This window comes from Pristiophorus japonicus, chromosome 4 (assembly GCF_044704955.1).
Source record: "Pristiophorus japonicus isolate sPriJap1 chromosome 4, sPriJap1.hap1, whole genome shotgun sequence".
Taxonomy (NCBI): Eukaryota; Metazoa; Chordata; class Chondrichthyes; family Pristiophoridae; genus Pristiophorus; species Pristiophorus japonicus.
This window is the reverse complement of record NC_091980.1, coordinates 85,101,195-85,118,885: the sequence shown is the minus strand read 5'-3', so window position 1 is coordinate 85,118,885 and position 17,691 is coordinate 85,101,195. Positions and strand designations below refer to the sequence as shown.

Below are 17,691 nucleotides of genomic sequence, written 5' to 3'. Positions count from 1 at the left end.
CCTATATGTTGCTCAAGTCACAGCTGTCATTTGCAGGGTGAGAGGGGGAACTGCACAAGGCGTTGGAGTCGAAGGGATGTAGAATTTGAAGGGATAATAGGTTAGAGAAGGGGAAGGATTTGAAGACGAGGCTGATCATTTTAAATTTGAGGAGTTGGGGCCCAGGTCAGTGAGGACGGATGCTGGGGAAGCGGGACACTTGGTGTGGGATAGGATACAGGCAGCAAAGCTGAGGCTTGTAGAGATGGGAAGCTTTGGAATAGTCAAGCCTGGAGGTAACAAAGGCATGGATAAGTGTTTCAGTGACAGTTTTGCTGAGGTGGGACTAGGCAATGTTGACGATGACTCTCACTATTTTGTGAAAATAGTTGTAAGCATTTCATATTTTATTCCTTTCAAAATTATTTTGCAGGAACGGGTACTTGTTCACAACTGATTTCACCCAACCTTTTTCTTTTGATCTCAATTCAGGATAAAATAAAGCTCAAATCAGAAATTAATGAATTCTTTACTAGCCACGGTGTGTTTAAAAATCAGAACTGCACAAACTGAGATGTTACCTATGTGCTACAGGAATTTGCTTTAATGATGTCAGTCTTTAAATTGCTCCCAGTATTCTTCCCCCCCCTCTCCGAATGTTTATCTAATTAAAAATGCTCTTTCCAGATACAAACCACCTTTGGAAAGCAAAAATCCAAAGTTATACTAGGCGTTAAAACATCATGGTATCATAGTTCAACTATGTTTTAAGTTTCTTTTAAACTACAGCAGTCCACAGCGCAAACTATGAAGCAATGGTTGGATGCACGGGAATGAAAACTGCCAATAGCTTGGCGTGAGTGAGCATAAGAGCATTAGAAATAGGAGCAGGAGTAGGCTATACGACCCCTCGAGCCTGTTCTGCCATTTAATACGATCATGGCTGATCCAATCATGGATTCGGGGGCAACTTCCCTGCCTGCGCTCCATAACCCCTTATTCCCTTATCGTTTCAGAAACACTCCATTTCTGTCTTAAATTTATTCAATGTCCCAGCTTCCACAGCTCTCTGAGGCAGAAAATTCCACAGAGTACTTGAAGTGACCCTAGAAATAGTAGATGCATTGGTGGTCATTTTCCAACATTCCATGGACTCTGGATCAGTTCCTATGGATTGGAGGGTAGCTAATGTAACTCCACTTTTTTAAAAAAAAAAAAGGAAAAGAGAAAACTGTGAATTGTAGCCTGGGAATTAGCCTGACATTGGTGGTACTGAAAATGCTGGAATCAATTATTAAAGACATAATAGCAGTGCATTTGGAAAGCAGTGACAGGATCAGTCCAAGTCAGCATGGATTTATGAAGGGGAAATCATGCTTGACAAATCTTCTGGAATTTTTTGAGGATGTAGCTAGTAGAGTGGATAAGGGAGAACCAGTGGATGTGGTGTATTTGGACTTTCAAAAGGCTTTTGACAAGGTCCCACACAAGAGATTAGTGTTCAAAATTAAGGCACATGAGATTGGGGGTAATGTATTGACGTGGATTGAGAACTGGTTGGCAGACGGGAAGCAAAGAGTCGGAATAAATGGGTACTTTTCAGAATGGCAGGCAATGACTAGTAGGGTACCGCAAGGTTCAGTGCTGGGACCCCAGTTATTTACAATATATATTAATGATTTAGACAAAGGAATTGAATGTAATATCTCCCAAGTTTGCAGATGACACTAAGCTGGGTGGCAGTGTGAGCTGTGAGGAGGCTGTAGGGTGACTTGGACAAGTTAGGTGAGTGGGCAAATGCATGGCAGCTGCAGTATGATGTGGATGTGTGAGGTTATCCACTTTGGTGGCAAAAACAGGAAGGCAGATTATTATCTGAATGGTAACAGATTAGTAAAAGGGGAGGTGCAACGAGACCTGGGTGTCATGATGCATCAGTCATTGAAAGTAGGCATTCAGGTATAGCAGGCAGTAAAGAAAGCAAATGGCATATTGGCCTTCATAGCGAGAGAATTTGAGTATAGGAGCAGGGAAGTCTTACTGCAGCTGTACAGGGCCTTGGTGAGACCACCTTGAGTATTGTGTGCAGTTTTGGTCTCCTAATCTGAGGAAGGACATTCTTGCTATTGAGGGAGTGCCGCAAAGGTTCACCAGACTGATTCCAGGGATGGCAGGACTGACACATGAAGAAAGACTGGATCGACTAGGCTTATATTCACTGGAATTTAGAAGAATGAGGGGGGATCTCATAGCATATATAATTCTGACGGGATTGGATAGGTTAGATGCAGGAAGAATGTTCCCGATGTTGGGGAAGTCCTGAACCAGGGGTCACAGACTAAGGATAAGGGGTAAGCCATATAGGACCGAGATGAGGAGAAACCTTTTCACTCAGAGAATTGTGAACCTATGGAATTCTCTACTACAGAAAGTTGTTGAGTCCAGTTCATTGGATATATTCAAAAGGGAGTTAGATATGGCCCTTACAGCTAAAGGGATCAGGGGGTATGGAAAGAAGGCAGGAGTGGGGTCTTGAAGTTGCGTGGTCAGCTATGATCACATTGAATGGTGGTGCAGGGCCGAATGGCCTACTCCTTCACCTATTTTCTATGTTTCTATGATCCACAGCCCTCTGAGAAGAAATTTCTCCTCATCTCAGTTTTAAATGGGTGGCCCCTTATTCTAAGATTATGCCCCCTAGTTCTAGTCTCCCCCATCAGTGGAAACATCCTCTCTGCATCCATCTTGTCAAGCCCCCTCATAATCTTATACGTTTCGATAAGATCACCTCTCATTCTTCAGAATTCCAGTAAGAGGCCCAACCTACTCAACCTTTCCTCATAAGTCAACCCCTTCATCTCTGGAATCAACCTTGTGAACCTTCTCTGAACTGCTTCCAAAGCAAGTTATATCCTTTCGTAAATATGGAAACCAAAACTGCACGCGTTATTCCAGGTGTGGCCTCACCAATACCCTGTACAACTGTAGCAAGACTTCCCTGCTTTTATACTCCATCCCTTTTGTAATAAAGGCCAAGATTCCATTGACCTTCCTGATCACTTGCTGCACCTGCATACTAACCTTTTGTGTTTCATGCACAAGTAACCCCAAGTCCTGCTGTACTGCAGCACTTTGCAATCTTTCTCCATTTGGCTCCATTCTCCATATGGATCTTAACCCTTTTCTTGCTCTGGATTTGTGAACAAGCCCGGGTTCCAGAGCAAATAGCACTCCACCCACAAAAAATGTAGAGCTCCAGTTCTGCCATCAAGATAAGGTTACAAAAAGTAGAAGTAAAAACTGCAATCGTGAAAAATTCTCATGAGAACTTGGTTGTGTAATTGAAGCTTGTGGTTTTCCTCTGTCTTGGATAGGATAAAAAGCGAATAGGAATGACTTGATAAGGAAGAGAGTGCTAGAGATGGGTGTTCCTTGCACCCATCTTTGTTCTCCTGCCCTCTGCAAATAATACTGATAGCAGCTGTAACATCTCGCATACATTCATTTTGAAGTGTTGAACCATCACAAAATGGTTTGAATTTCAGGCTACTCAGTTGCTGGAACTGAACAGCAGTGGAGCAGCATGATCTTGTTAATATCAATTTTAATATGTTTCATACACTGAAAATAAACTCTTCACTTTGGCTTATCAATGTGAGGTTTGCCACTATGACTCAGTACTCCCATGCCAAGTAAACTGCACTGCATTGAGTGAAGCTGCTCTATTCTAGTCTGACTTGAGAAGCTACAAGTCACAGGGCATTTGCAGCATTTAATTTTTCATCGACCACCAAATTTTTTTCTTTAGATTTTTCTCTTGCTCCTCTTGACAGTAACTCACGTTGAGGTAGAATTCCACGAACAACCATCATAGGCAGTCCCTTGGGGTCGAGGATGACTTGCTTTCACTCAAAGTGAGTTCTCAGGTGACTGGAGAGTCCAATGTGGGACGTCTCATAAGTGGGGCAGATAGTAGCAGCCTACTGGCACCTTGTCCAAATGATGAAGCCTTCCTGGCCTGCAGGAATAGTGTGATAAAATGGCAATGTCCCTAATGTGAAGCCCGAGGTAGTATATAAGTCTCATCACTGAGAGCATGCGGAAATCAAGCGCAGGCAACGGAAAGAGCGTGCGACAAACCAGTCCCACCCACCCTTTCCCTCAACGACTATTTGTCCCTTCTGTGATAGGGACTGTGGCTCTCGTATTGGACTGTATAGCCACCTAAGGACTCCTATTTAGAATGGAAGCAAGTCTTCCTCGATTCCGAGGGACTGCCTATGATGATGATGATGATTTACTGTGTATTTGTAAATCTCTGCCTTTTCACACTGAAGCGTTGGGGAGGAACTAGCAGTTAAAGCTCATGCACCTTGCTGTGCGAAAGGGTGCAGTTCAGCTGTGTTTTATTTTGTCTGACGGTTACACATTTCCTCTTCTGAAGGTGGTGATTCCTTTGTGTGCCCTCTGGCATTTTTACCATGAAGGGCAACACAGTATTGTGCTCCCCCAATGTCCACAGATGCGCACTTTTTTGTGACGTTTTACTGCCACCCTACTCGTACTTCCGACTTTGAGCTTATTCAGCCGTATCTTTAACTTTACGCTGCTGTTATACTGATGCTGGTAAAATCGCCTGCCTGATTCTGGCCACAGTCTTGGTGGGATACGAGAAACTGGCTCCGAGTCTGCTGCCCGGATAAAGGACCCCAGTCTCCTGAATTCGGAATGAAGATAGCCCCAGTACAAAAATGAGATTAGATGCAGCTTGGAGCATCCGGATAGAACCTCTGGTCAGTACAGTAATCTGGAGAAGCAACAATACTGTTTTCATCTGTTCAATCTTAAGATGCGTGTAAGGGATGAACTAACATGAGCTATTGCTTCTTAGCAAAATAATATACCTTGACATCATTCCTTTGTACAGAGTCCCCCAAGATTATGTCCTTGGTCCCTCCTCTTCCTTCTCTACATTTTGCCCCTCAGCAATGTCCATAGGCAGGGAGTCATCTTCTGCATATAGTTGAAACCCAGCTATATCTCCACCACTTCTCTTGACTTCCCTCTTCCCCACCCAATGCTGCAAGACTGTCCATCTAACATCAAGTCGTAGATGAGCCACAATGTTAAAATTTAACATTATGAAGACCATTCTCCTCCCTGGCCACTCATTCGGGCTGAACCAACCCAGGTGAAACTTTGCATCCTGAGATGAACATCAAACCCCACATGCTATCCCTCCCCAAGACTGCATATTTTGCATGCTTATTTCACACGATTATTTCCAAAGCTCTTTGGCCTCCCATCATCTATCGTCTGCAAACCCCAACTTGTCCAGAACACAGGCATCCATATCCTTTCCCGCTTGTCCATCACTGGCTGAACTGCAACTGCCTCCCTGTCTCCCTGCTTATCAAATATAAACTATTTACCCTCTACTTAGAATCCTTCCATGGCCTAATGTATGAAAGAGTTATACAGAGCCTGAAACAGACACTTCGCAAAGAGGGTGATTTGGACAGTGGGACACAATAACAAAACAAATGTTATTTTCCGACTTGTGTCCAGTGTCTTCAGAAAATATTGCCAGCAGTTTGGACACTTGCATTTAAACGGCATCTCATGCATGCTGGAGTAATTGGTGTGTAAAGTGTTTAAAGCACAGATTCCTCTGCAGCTGAAAATTTTCTGTAGGTAATCTCAACGTGACTCAACTCGTATTCTGTCCCACTACTGCCCTATGGAATCTTTCCAAAACATTTTCGGGGATTATGAGACATTAATGTAAACCGAGCTTAAAAATCTGTTTCCTTCTCTGCGTTGGGTGGGATGGAGAAGGGATCTGAATGTTATTGAGAATATGGATGTATTTGATTATTTGTCTAACATTTTTGTGGTATAATAATTTTCTAGCAAAACATTTTTAATAAAGTTTGGCCTTTATGTCCAGAAGCTCCAATTTTCTTTCCTTTCCCCGACCCTTTCCTAAATCAATGGACCTATGGATGCAGTTGAATGGCCATTAGTTTATCTTTTGTACATTGTTGAGTGACCATTTCTCACAGTTGGTCTTCTAAGAATGTCAGCAAACTATTTTACCAATAGGCAAACCTGATTATATTCTCACCTGGCACTCAGTCATGGTTAATCATTAGGATTATTAACCATGACTGATTTTTTTTCCCCCTTCCTTAGTCTCGGGACACTGAGGACATCTGTAGCACACCTGTTGTTACCCCAGCAAATTCAGGACTGGGGACCAAACCTGGGACCTTCCTGATCTGTTGGCTTATCAACACCTTGCTTTCACCAGTGGATGAATTAGTAAAACTTAAAAGATTCAGTTTAAGATTTCAAACAAAGGAACGTTTAGCTCTTTTTTTTAACCACACCTGTAATATTTAAACTGGTTGATTTTATCCTAAGGGAACTTGAAAGCGATGGTCCAAATTCAGGTTAGTGTTAATTGGCTAGGCTGAATCCTTTTGTATCCCATCCTAGCGAATGTACCTGGCTTCCCATTGTGATGCCTCCAGTGTGCCAGCATAACCTTCGGTCGCCTGAGCAAGAGTGTGTTTGAAGATTACACCCTCAAATCTGGCACCAAACTTATGGTCTACAGGGCTGTAGTGATACCCGTCGTCCTGTATGGCTCAGAGACGTGGACCATATACAGTGGACACCTCAAATCACTGGAGCAACACCATCAACGATGTCTCCAAGATCCTGCAAATCCCCTGGGAGGGTAGATGCACCAATGTCAGTGTTCTCGATCAGGCCAACATCCCCAGGATCAAAGCACTGACCACACTCGACCAGCTGCGTTGGACGGGTCGCATTGTTCACATGCCCGACACAAGACTCCCAAAGCAAGCGCTCTACTCTGAACTCCTACACGTCAAGCGAGCCCTAGGTGGGCTGGGGAAATGTTTCAAGGACACCCTCAAAGCCTCCTTGATAAAGTGCAACATCCCCACCGACACCTGGGAGTTCCTGGCCAAAGACCACCCTAAGTGGAGGAAAAGCATCTGGGAGAGCGTTGAGCACCTCGGGTCTCAACGCTGAGAGCATGCAGAAAGCAAGTACAAGCAGCGGAAGGAGTGTGCGGCAAACCAGACTCCCCACCCACCCTTTCCTTCAACGACTGTTTGTCCCACCTGTGACAGAGACTGTAATTCCCATGTTGGACTGTTCAGTCACCTGAGGACTCACTTTTGGAGTGAAAGCATATGATGATGTTCACGACATCGGTGTAATGTAAAGCTACTTCAGCCATGATCTTATTGAATGGTGGTGCAGGCTCGAAGGGCCGAACGGCCTACTCCTGCACTTATTTTCTATGTTTCTATGCTACTTGTTTGTATATTGCACTTAGTGGCGTGCTCATGAGGCTGGCGGCAATTCCAGAGTAAATTTGCTGGATTCACTATGACTGGCCACTGGAAAGACAACATTTATTTAAAAAGAAACCCGGTCCTCCTATCAGCTGGTCTTGGTGAATCTAGCATTTGGGGTTGCCGTCCGGTGTGTTGAGACACAGAATCCAAAGGCCCTACCACCTCTTACAAATTTGGGTGTGCCATAGATGCATTCTCTGGATCAACGGCATAAGTCACTCCTATAAGTAATCTGAGTTTCATAGTTTTATGGGAGTTGATTCACATTGCACTATATCTACTTGTACAACAGCGTTACTCAATGGTGAAACACTGGGACCTCCTCGTGACCTGAACCAGATATCCTTGCCTTTAGCGCATGTATTTCTTTGATCTCTCCGAAGTTGGACCAAGTTAATACTAGGTGAAGTGAGGCTTGATTTGAATTGTTAAGCTGCTTTATTACACAGTAAGGTGAAACATACAGAGCAAGAGTTATGATCAGATTCACGTGGGTCAATCTGTACATCTTATATTAGCGTGATAATACAAAATGAAGAACACGACAGCTTGGTTGGCTGTCTTACTAAAACAAGAGATCTTCGAAATATCCTCCTGTACTTCTAGCCTTTGGCTCAGCAAAGACCCTTACAGCTTTCCCCATAACAAATGATTGCCTTGCTATTTCAAAAGCCTACCTCCCTGTGTCCCTGTCTTTTTTTTAAAATAATTCTCGCAGATAGATATCAAAGGATTTTTCAACACTCTGGATGAGAGGTGTTTTTCCGATTGCCCAGATAAGCCAGTGAATTGTTTGTTATCTGCATCCAATGAGGAAACACCATCAAAGCTAGCTCATTAGCATCATACTCGCCTACCATCTTGTGTCCAGTCAGGACTACACCATACTTTTAATTTGCAACATTTAAAGTAATTTTTCTCCCCTTTGTGGAAAAATGATGGAAAAAAAATCCATGATTGACTCCTCCTCTGATATAAAAGCAGCTTGAATGTTTTAAGCCCACTTACATGGTCAGATTTATAGGAGTGAATTCGACCCTGTAAGTCCCCACCCAATATGTGTAACTTCATCTAGGTATGAAAACCCACCTCTGGCTTTGGACTTCAGTTTCATGATATAATCATCATCTTAGGCAGTTCCCCAGAGTCAAGGATGACTTGCTTCCACAATAAGATGAGTTCTAAGGTGACTGATGAGACCAATGTGGGATCTACGGTCTCTGTCACAGGTGGTGCAGATGGTGATCGAAGGGACGGGTGGGTGGGGTGCTTGATTTGTCAACGCTCCTTCCGCTGTTTGTACTTGGCTCCTGCATGCTCCCAGCGAAGAGACTCGAAGCATCTTCTTGGATTCTTCTCCACATTGAGCGGTCTTGAGCCTCCCAAGAGTCCCCGATTATCAAGATCCATGACTAGACCTTGAATAATGTGGACCACTTCCCACATCTTGAGAGCCTACTATCGGCAAGGACAGACATTGATGACGAAGTCCAACACCGCCATCAGTTTGCCAATGCAGCCTTCAGCCGCCTGAGGAAGAGTCTTTGAAGACCAGGATCTCAAACCTGGCACCAAGTTCATGGTCTACAGAGCAGTTGTGATACCCGCCCTCATATGCTTCAGGGACATGTCTATGTAGGCATTTCAAAGCACTGGAGAAGTACCACCAATGCTACCTCTGCAAAATCCTGCAAATTCATTGACCGGATAGGCGCATCAATGTCGGCATTCTCTCAGGCCAACATCCCCAGCATCGAGGCATTGACCACGCTCGATCAGCTCCGATTAGATGGGCCACATTATCTGCATGCCCGATATTAGACTCCTGAAACAAGCACTCGACTCCGAGCTATGTCAGCAGGCGAACCCCAGGACGGCAGAGAAAATGCTTCAAGGGCACCCTCAAAGTGTCATGATTCTAGTATTCTGGCTAAGTCAACTCGGGACCAGTCAGTAGAATGAATCTTTGATCTCCATTGATACTGACACCCATTTCAGTGTATGTAAGTGTTGAGGGAGGCTGGAGAACTTTTGGGGGGCTGAAATTACCCCATTCCTCAAGGCCTGTTACCACTAAATCAGCAGCCATACTGCAGAATGGCGTGGTCGCTGACTTTTTGTGGAATGGCTGCGATAGCCCAATTCATTCTCGCTCGCTCGCTTCGGCCCCCTCGCCCCCCCCCGGCTGCTGCTGATCAGTGTTAAGTAGTTAAGTACGTCATCACCGTGCGCATCACCAATCTATCCCCCCGACAGCAAAATTCCCCTCTGGAAATATTTGTCCCGCCCGGCGGTGCCAAAACCTGCTTTTTCCTGGTGGTCCAGTGAAGCCGAGACCTTCTGCAACTGCGGTGCGGCTTCCCTTAAAGGGGAGGATGCGCTGCCTCCATGTTGTTTCTTTTGCCAGCCGACTGCCATGTCGGGCCGACGGTTATGCCCCTGGGTTTGGCTTGGCTGCCAATAGGCAGCTTGGCACCCTGTTTTGGGTGCCAGGCTGCTGGCTCGGCCAAAACCCTCCCTGGTGGCCCAGTGGACCGAAGTTTTAAAATCGCAAAGGCTCTCCCCTTTAAGTGAAGGGGAGAGCCGTGGTGACAGTGTAGTGATGATGTCATCGGCGGTCAGCTCCGCACTGCCCCCAACTTCTGCCCCTCAGGTGTTGCCACCGCTGCGTATCCGCTCCTCTGTGTAGTCACCACCCCCAGTAAGAACTACTTCCGGATCCGAATTTTGCTCAAGGCGACCTGAGCCACAGATGTGGTAAAAACTATTGAAATAGGGTGCATGTGCCACGTTTCGGCTGGGCGGCAATTTTGACCCCTTGGTGTTTTGGGCTTGTTTACTTCAAAATGTAATGGGAGTGTATGTGAAAGTTGTAGTGTGCACTATGGAAAAGAGATGCGGTATCTGGATTTAGGAGAGTACATAACCCAACTCTTGAAAGTATTTCGATTCACTTGTTTACATCACCAAATTTGGTGCCTTTAACTATATTCTATTCTACTGCAATCAAGAGTGTGGCTGTTTTTGAAGATATATCAATTTTTGCACAGTAAAATATGGCAAAAGTGTGGTGAATTGGTTACAATGATCCTCACTCCTCATCAGCATAATTTGTGCTAAATTTTGTAGCTGAGCTGTCCTGACAGTTAAGCAGGTTGGGAAGTAACCAAGGTATTCACTGGAGTTCAGAAGAATGAGAGGGGACCTCATAGAAACGTTTAAAATTCTGACGGGTTTAGACAGGTTAGATGCAGGAAGAATGTTCCCAATGTTGGGGAAGTCCAGAACCAGGGGTCACAGTCTAAGGATAAGGGGTAAGCCATTTAGGACCGAGATGAGGAGAAACTTCTTCACCCAGAGAGTGGTGAACCTGTGGAATTCTCTACCACAGAAAGTAGTTGAGGCCAATTCACTAAATATATTCAAAAGGGAGTTAGATGAAGTCCTTACTACTTGGGGGATCAAGGGGTATGGCGAGAAAGCAGGAAGGGGGTACTGAAGTTTCATGTTCAGCCATGAACTCATTGAATGGCAGTGCCGGCTAGAAGGGCTGAATGGCTACTCCTGCACCTATTTTCTATGTTTCTATGTCTCAGTGCCGCTGTGTTAGGGAGGGGAGGGCAGAGCAACAATCAAAACATGGCTGTATCTGGCTCAGCGTTTACCTATGTATAAAATCTATTCTAGGAAGGATATAAAATTAATGGAAACAATGTAGCATAGATTCAGTCAGGATGTTGAGAGATAAGGGGTTACGGTTATAAAGTGGGGCTTGAAGTTAGAACTTCTGGTTTTTGATTACGCTTCTGTTAAACACTTTGGGCTGTTTTAGTACATTCAAGGCGCTATATAAATATAAGTTGTTTTTATCATTGAACCTGGGAAGATTGAGAGAAAAACAGAGTTAATGCTTCGGGTTGACGACTCTTCGTCAGAACTGGTAAATGTTCGAAAAGAGCACGTTCTTAAGAAGCACTTGAGGGGAAAAATGAACACATGGGAATTTTGCTTTAATAATATCCCAGGGTTGTGGGGTTAGCTGAAGTTAAATAAGTCTGCTGATAAATCATTAAAATGATTTGAATTGTCCAGTAATTTTAATTAAGCAATGTAAATAACAGTAAAATGGGAATTTAGTGCTTTCAATAAAATGTAATTAAATGACAATTAAGAGGAGTACGTATCTACATGTTGAGAGCTTTTATCAGAATATGTGCAACCCACCTTGCTGCCTGGTCTTCAGCCGTTCCCCGGAGTCGAGGATGACTTGCTTCCACAATTAAATGAGTTCTAAGGTGACTTATGAGACCAATGTGGGATCTACAGTCTCTGTCACAGGTAGGGCAGTTGGAGGGACGGGTGCGTGGGGTGCTTGATTTGTTGTACGCTCCTTCTGCTGTTTGTACTTGGCTTCCACGTGCTCCCGACGAAGAGACTCATAACATAAGAAATAGGAGTAGGAATAGGCCATTTGGCCCCTCTAGCCTACTCCGCCATTCAATATCCTGGCTGATCTGATCTTGGCTTCAACGCCACTCAAAGTGGAACACTCAGTGTTTGGCACCTTCTTGGATGCTTCCCCTCCACTTTAAGTGGTCTTGGGCCAGGGATCCCCAAGAGTGGGGATGTTGCATTTTTTCAAGGGGGCTTTCAGGGTGTCCTTGAAGCATTTTCTCTGCCCTTCTGGGACTCGCTTGCCGTGACGTAGCTTGGAGTAGAGTGCTTGTTTCGGGTGTCTGTCTGCATGCCTGATGCTAATGTGGCCCGTATAACAGTTGTCTCAGCTCCCAGCAAACACTGGAGAATAATTCTCTCTCTGCCCTTCTTACAGTTGCCTCTACTTGCCTCTATTCCTGTGTTAAAGTTGCTATATAAATGCAAATTGTTGTTGCTTTTTGCCAGCAATGGAAGAGTAGCTAAAGTAGTTGGCATATATTGCCATCCTTAAACCTTGTTGATTAGGAGAAAAGGGAAAAGTCCCACAAAGCTGATGGTAAACCGTGTTTCTACTTGTTACAATGCACTTCTTTGTTCGTACAATGACTTTACAAATTCTGACCCAAACTTTCAATTTGTGCCTCATGGCAGTGTGGTGGGTATCGAGGCCTACAAGCTGAAAGATGACTGACACTTGATGCAGCCAAACAAAGGAGCCGCCTCCCAATTGTCTCAATTTATTCTTTTACTGCTTTGGATTCTAATACAGCTGCCAGTCATCTGCTTAAATGAACTGTATCATTAAAAGGAGGAAGGATGCAACCCCCTCCCAAGCCTGGGGCTAGAAACCTAACAAATATTTTAGATGCAACATTTCTCGGTGCTTCGTTCACTTGGTTGACTGTATATTTAGTTTTCGTTTTAACCCCGTGTGCCCATTGTGCTGCACAGTTTTAGCTCAGCATTTGCATTACAAGGAGGCACCCTTGGGGAATATTGATACCAGTGAGGGGCGACGAAAGTTGTAACCTGACCTCTACTGAGCAAGGAGAAAGGATCCAGCTCTTATCTGCAGTGGGCAACCAGTGCAATTGTCCTGCATAAAATTGGTTCAAAGTAATGTGGGATCATAAGGCTGTTGCTAGGATTGAAAAACAGGTGAATGGCGAACATGCAAAGGGTAAGCTACTATCTGGGAGAGGAACTCCCTCGGTTCTCAAGGGAAATCCCATTTATCGTGGAAAATCATCATTTGTTCCTTAAAACCATATTCCACTATAGAGCTGTTGGTACTAAATTTCATTTTAAACCATGAGAACATAGCAGCCAATTCTCAAATCATCATGGTCTGTGACAAAAGGATAAACCAACAATATTTACATTGAACTGTGCAAATATAAGCCAACAAATTACAGTCGTTTGTGGATTTGTGACTTCACCAGTTCAGGTACCTGTGAAAGCTCCACACAGTGCTATTGAAAGTATCACCACTTCAGTTCTATACAGGGTGTTCAACTTCATCTCTAATGGCAGAACCCTTTAAGGGTTTACAGTTGCAGTTCTTAAAATCTGAAACCCTTGGGACCGAGGATGTTCTGGATTTTGGGCTTTTCCGGACTTTAGATTTACTTTCTGACGTCACAAATCCGGAAGCACCCGAGCCCAGGTTTGGGTATTTCTGGATTTCGGAACGTCAGAAAGGGGAGGGGGTGTGGGGGGATAACCTGCCGAGGAGCTGTTCGGGCCGGCTGGCCCCGCCGAGGATGTTGTTGGGCGGGGCTCCGCCGAGGAGGTCGTCGGGCGGGCTGGCGAGGAGGCCTGTGGTTGGGCAGCGGCGGGGCCCCAGGGTCGTCTGGTCTGGATTCCGGAACATTTTACAGATTCCGGACGACCCTGCCACCGATCGTCCCAGATTCCGGAACTCCGGATTCTCGACGCTGCATCTATACTTTCATCTGTTTGCTAGTGTTAGTGCAATCATTGACATGGGTATTATACGTACTGATTTTTTTTCACTATTAGCAAATGGAGGAAAATATAAGCCATCGTCTTTACATTGCTGTTGGGCGCAGCAGTGCCTGTGGGAGGCATCTGCACAAAACAGTTCTTTTGGTGGAACCCAGCCTCCAGAGAGCGTGCACACATCTCCCACTATTCAGTTTGTAAGGCAGAAGCCTATGTTTAATTTTCCTGGTCTCACTTCACTCCTTGAGTGGTAACACTACTTGTATTAAAGTAAAGCCACTAACAGGTTAGTTTGAATGTGTGCTGAAAAAGAAAATAAATGATGTATTCCAGGTCATGCAATGAGGTGTGAAACATATAAAATTCTTAAGGGGCTTGACTGGGTGAATGCTGGGAAAATGTTTCCCCTGGTTGTGGAATCTAGAACACGAGGTCACAGTCACAGAATAAGGGGTCGACCAAGATGAGAAATTTCTTCATTCAAATAGTTGCAAATCTTTGGGATTCTCTCCCCAGAGAGCTGTGGATGCTCAGTCGTTGAGTATATTCAAGACAGAGGTCGATAAATTTTTGGGAATTAAGCGATATGGGGATAGGTGGAGTTGAGATAGAAGATCAGCCATGATCTTGATGAATGGCGGAGCAGGCTCGAAGGGCCGAAGGCTTACTCCAGCTCCTATTTCTTGCATTCTTATGTATGTGGCATACACACTGGATATGTGTTCTGCATACTTCAAGGACCTACAGGTCTGAAAAAAACTCTGAGCTTACTTTATGGTAAAAGGACATAATATAAATCTTTAAATTTAACATGCAGCTCAAACTTTCTGGTCGAATTAGCAATGTCACTTAGAATTTGTGTAAAGTATATATTCCATTATAAATATATAAGATATATATCTTTCCAGCTTGAGTATTGTGCTTAGTAATGTGGCAGTCATAATGGATGCCGAGTGCCTTCTGTTGATTTGCTTCAAGTAAAATGCCTTGACCGTACCCTTTTTGTTGCAGTGTCATGGAGAATCCCACTAATTGCATTACTGCTGGTGTTGCATAGCACAGCACAATGCATTATAAGTGAGTTGTGTGTGGGGAAGGATTGTCCAACACATGAAATATTGCTATTGTAATAAGGAAATAAATAACTATCCGTTACTTATGGGAATTATTTTCACTGCCATTCCTGCTTGTAGGGGCAATACTTTTCTAATTGTTTTATTTATTGAAACTGTAGTTTTCTTTGACAACTTCTCTGATTTTTGCCACGCTATACATGTTCACTGTCTTTAATTCTGCTTATAATGGCTCAAGGCTACTGCTATTTAGTTTTTGCTGTCTGTTTCATTAATGTGAGCCAAGACTGTGACTGGTGCTGACTATTCAACTGTGGGGGCATCAGGCACTAGAGTAATCTTGTCCTGACATGCGTACTTCTGGCAGCATTGCTGGTAGTGATCGAGAAAACTCTGAACCATTGTTTTGCCTTTTTTTTTCTCCCTGCTTCCACTTTGGCCAATTGTAGTGCCCTTATTGCTGTTTGGCTGAGATCAGCAGATTCGGCACAGAGTAGAGAATCAAACCTAGGAACCAGCTGAGTTATTGGGTGAGCCCCTGAAGATAATGCTCCTTACTAACATCTGAGTCGCCCTGTGTAGATTACATGGAGCTGGCTTAAATGCCTAAAGTGAGTTGTGTGAACTATACCCCAGGAAGATGTTTCGGTTTTAAGTGCCTCCACAAGATTGATTCTTGGGACACTGGGTTTATTAATCTTATTTCGATTTTAGTCTGTGAGACAAAAATAATTTGTGTTTTTTTGGTATTTAAATAATGTACTCTCATCATAGCGTCTTTCCTTTGAGCCTTTGGCTAGAGAGAAAAAAGATATATGTGCAGGAATTTTTTCCAAGGACGAACTGTTTAAAATGCATCAATATAGAGGAGGTTTTTGTATTGAAGCTGCTGAAAATGTTCAGAAATGCCATCTGCTTCACTGCCAGTTAGCCTTGATTCATGAGTTAGAAGGGATACTTCTATTACTCAGCATTTCACTACGTTATACAATCAAGAATGCATGGCATTCAAAATGAATCTTGTCAGATGCAGTGATGGAGGGAGAAATGCAGAGCTGTAGAGCTGAGGCTATTGATGTGTAATACAATTACTGCAGCTGTTCTGCTTTTGTGATAGAGTATGAAAGTTCAATTTTAATAGAAATTATAAAGAAACTATAATCTGCATTAATGCACACAGTCCAATTTTATATATAGTGACTAAACCATAGTAAGGGAACACCTGTTGCATAGCAACAACTGTGAATGTGCGTGAATCATGAAACCATTTAAGATGGCGAGCACTTGAGAACAGAAAACGTGGAGGGACAAATTGACAAACAAGGCAGTTCTGCAAATCATTTTTTTTTAATCTAAACTTTTTTGGGGATGTGTTCTCTTGTACTCTCCTTGCCATTCATGTGATCTCTCATATTCTACGACTACTTGGCCCTACTCCTCTTGTGTTAATGTACGGTAAAATGAAGTCTGTGACTGTAGAGTTCAGTGGTCAAAACTAGCATCGCTTACTTTTCTCTGAAACCATTTCCTCCGTATTTTTACTCTGTTACCAAGCACTAGTCTGTCGTAGAATCATAGGTTACAGCACAGAAGGAGGCCATTCAGCCCGTCGAGCCCATGCCGACTCTGCAAGACCCACTCCCCTGCCCTTTCCCTTGGCCCTGCAGTTTTTTATTTCAGGTACTTGGCCAACTCCCTTTTGAAAGTCTGTCTCCACCACCTTTTTAGGCAGGGCATTCCAGATCCTAATCACTTGCTGCCTAAAGTTTTTCTTATGTCGCCTTTGGTTCTTTTGCCAATCACGTTAAATCTGTGACCTGATTCTAGACCCCTCTGCTAATGGGAACAGTTTCTCTCTCTCTACTCTGTCTAGACCCCTCATGATTTTGAACACCTCTATCAAATCCCCTCAATCTTTTCTGCTCGAAGGAGAACAACCCCAAGCTTCTCCAGTCTATCCATTTAATTAAAGTCCCTCATCCCTGGAATCATTCTCGTAAATCTTTTCTGCACCCTCTAAGGCCTTCACATCCTTCCGAAAATGCGGTGCCCAGAATAAAACATAATACTCCAGTTGAGGCCGAACTAGTGTTTTATACAAGTACTCTATACCTCTATTCATGAAGCCCAGGATCCTGTAAGCTTTTTTAACTGCTTTCTCAACCTGCCCTGCCACCTTCAACGATTTGTGCACATATACCCTAAGTAGTCTCTCCATGCACCCCCTTTAGTTTATATTTCCTCTCTTTCTACCAAAATGTATCACTTGATGATTTTTGTAGGAAACACTACACTATCTTTCGGTCCCAGTTACTTGTGCTTTTAAATTGAATTATATTTTCTAACTATAATAATTCCAATTTTGCTACTCAGCCTTAGTTTAAAAAAAATTAAGACCTTAGCCAGTGTTGCACATGATGTGGCTACAATGCGGTACATTTATTTTCCCTGATTCCACCATCACTATTTAATGTTAGCTATCCATGCATAGCCCTGCTCCAAACCTTCTGTAAATCCCACTAGAACCTGTACAAGAATAGCAGGGATTGGTGCGTTCCTCCTTCTGGGCAGTGCTTAACCTGTGCTGAACACTTGGCATCTGACAAAAGATCAGGAACTCCATGTGCATTCAATTCACAGCAAACATTATGAATCCAGCTTTTGATTATGCATTTCCACACTCCTGCTTAGTTCTTCCCAAATGCAACATGGCTGAGATTGTGAAAGCAAGTGGGGTAATCATGGGCATGAAACTGCACCCCATTGCTCTTTGTTGGCATTCCCAATATGCCATGTCATCGTACTGCTTTAAGTACATATTTTTCTGAACTTGTGCATTT

At 43.7% G+C, this 17,691-nt stretch overlaps 1 protein-coding gene across 1 annotated transcript in view; it reads left to right on the top strand.

Annotated features, from left to right (window-relative positions):
- The window catches only part of ccnjl (cyclin J-like), a 105,947-nt gene that overhangs the window by 79,319 nt on the left and 8,937 nt on the right, over positions 1-17,691 (top strand). The gene's annotated exons all lie outside the window — the stretch shown is intronic.